This window comes from Hyposmocoma kahamanoa, unplaced genomic scaffold (genome assembly GCF_003589595.1).
Source record: "Hyposmocoma kahamanoa isolate Upper Pololo Valley unplaced genomic scaffold, ASM358959v1 192, whole genome shotgun sequence".
Classification (NCBI taxonomy): domain Eukaryota; kingdom Metazoa; phylum Arthropoda; class Insecta; order Lepidoptera; family Cosmopterigidae; genus Hyposmocoma; species Hyposmocoma kahamanoa.
The window spans coordinates 6556663-6559157 of NW_020653719.1; the positions used below are offsets into that span (position 1 = coordinate 6556663).

The 2495-nt window shown below is 37.0% G+C and overlaps 1 non-coding gene across 1 annotated transcript; it reads right to left on the reverse strand.

The window, feature by feature from the left end:
* Window positions 1–2073: 2073 nt before the first annotated feature.
* LOC113226718 lies at window positions 2074–2266 on the reverse strand. Its single transcript, XR_003310134.1, has one exon. It is a non-coding gene; the product is annotated as a U2 spliceosomal RNA (small nuclear RNA).
* Between the last annotated feature and the right edge of the window lie 229 nt (window positions 2267–2495).

Genomic DNA, 2495 nt, shown 5'->3' on the forward strand with positions numbered 1-2495 from the left:
AATTAGTTACAAAATTAATCATAAACGAAATTATTTTAGTTGAGCAACTTGAATCTTTTGTCAACGACACAGGCTTATCCGAGCCACTGTGCGAAGCTCGCGATTGTAGCTTGAGCAGTGGGCAGAAGATTCAGGTCGCAGTCTAGTCTTAGGCACTTTTTCGGCATCCTCGCATTTTGGCTAAGTGATAAAGGCCCGCGTCCACTTGTTTTGATATTTTAGTACAAATTTCATGATGTTAAGGTTACGAGGCTCAAAGCTTTTCTTTTTTGGCGCCCACCCCGCCGCCTCCGGCTTGCGCCGGCGATATAATGAGTCGTGTATAAAATTTTATTCAAAAAGAGTATTTTTGTATTGAATATTTCTAAAGTTGGTGTAAAGATCAAAATTTCATAAATTATAGCGATGACAAAATGGCAAGTTAGGTAAATTTAGAATGTCATGCGTTTTTTGTATTTAATTTTAAGACTAGTGTCGGATATTAAACTTTTAGGAGCATTTAACCATTTGTAAATAAAAAGTTGATCGGCGGAGCACCGGGGCGACGGAGCGGGCGGTCAGTTATTATAGATAAAAGTATATAAATAACAAGATGTTTATATGGTTCTGGATGTAAAGAAGATAAATTTAAAGGCGATTTTAAGGTGAAAATGAAAAAATTGTAAAAGTATCCTCGGTATTTGTCTTGAATGGCTGCTAGGGTCACTATTGTAACTTGTGGGCCTCAGACAAATTGTACCTAATGTCACGAAAACTAACCTAACCTAACTACGCATTAATTATTACGGTTCTTAATACTACAACAATACTTATACATTAATATAATATCACATTGTCATAATGCTTATAATTTTTCGAGCGTGTGTCTTTGTCCGTGAATGTTTTAGGATCTAACCACTGTTCGGTGTATTAGACATAAAGTGGAGGATAAGTCATTGTGGAACATTATAACGTTGTATCTAAATTGTGTCTAGCGATCAATAGGTCGTTAGATGGTTGCAAACAATTGGCGGTTCAAAATCTGTTGATCAAAATTATCCAAATTATCTGTGAATGCTGAGACGGTAAACATATTGTATGTTCGTCGCACCCGACAGCATGGACACTTGTTGATACCGGTGAGGAATGTTTCTTCGTGAATATAACGAGTAATAAAGCTAAGCTTTTATTTGAAATTTTGCCTTTTATTTCAATAAAACCCTTAAAAAGATCCCATATTTTCCTTAATATAAAATTTACATACCTATAGGTAATACCTCAATGTGATACAAATTTACTATTATAATTTACATACATGAAATCACAAATGAAAATCTTACACATTTCACCAGAAAAAATATTTAAAAAATTTTTATTGTACCTGCTTCGAATTCATGAAGCACTTAAATATACCATTAGAGCAAACGTTAGGATTCATCTCAAGGATAGGAAATATCCAAAATATTGCCAAATAATAAAGACGTTTTTCTTTTTAGACAAAATAATTTTATACATTTTAATCGAGACCCATGGAGGGTATAAGGGCAATAATTGTGTAAACCACATTAAATTAATTATAATAACATCCAAATATAAAATAATTATGTACGTACTTTAGTTCAATTTAAAGTAATATTGAAGAAAAAAAAATTGAATGTGTGTTAGGCTCAACTCACACTGGCGCAGAGTCGAAGCGTCGCGAGGCGCCATGTTTTTCGCCTGTAGCATATCATCTCTATTTTCCCATTATTAAGGTACAAATTTGTGTTATGCAAATATGGAGTCGCGCGTCGACGCTTGGTTACAGTCCAGCGGCTTCGCGAGTCGACGCGCGTTACTTGAACGCAGTGGGGTATCAGACGCCGACCACACTGATCCGGGTGCACTAATGCGAGCGTCGTTGTGCGTCGCCAGGCGTTGTAGTTGAAAAATAGGACGCGACGCTTCGACTCTGCGCCAGTGTGAGTTGAACCTTAAACACAGCGAAAGCAACCAAACGTCTAGCATCACTGGAAAATTGTATTCTTATCTTATTAATATTATAAGGAAAAAGAAATTCCAATACTCTGCTTCACTAACTATATGTATATAAATTTTATGTGGGCCGATCCCGGCGGCACTGCAATGCCGGGCCGACCCGTGACGGGAGTGGAGCGAGCCCCGAACATCCCATCTGGTCACAAAAATCAGTTTAATATACTGGTCCCTCAATGAGGGAACTTTCAGATATTAAGCTGAAAAGAACAGATACTACACTTTGATCTTAGCCAAAAGGCCGAGAAGCGATGCCGGTACAAAAGTGTTCCGAGGTAGTCACTCGTCGAGGGAAAATCTTAATAGCGCGATTCAGGATATACACAAATTCGTTTGCAGCTGACGAAATTGTTATCAATTTTGTGGTCGGTATACTTTCTTACTCTTAAAGGACAAATTTTTCGAAATTTGATTTCTAAAACCTACTGTTGCTACTTCTTGTGCCCTGGATTCAATTATTGGAAAAGGTTAATTTGTACGAC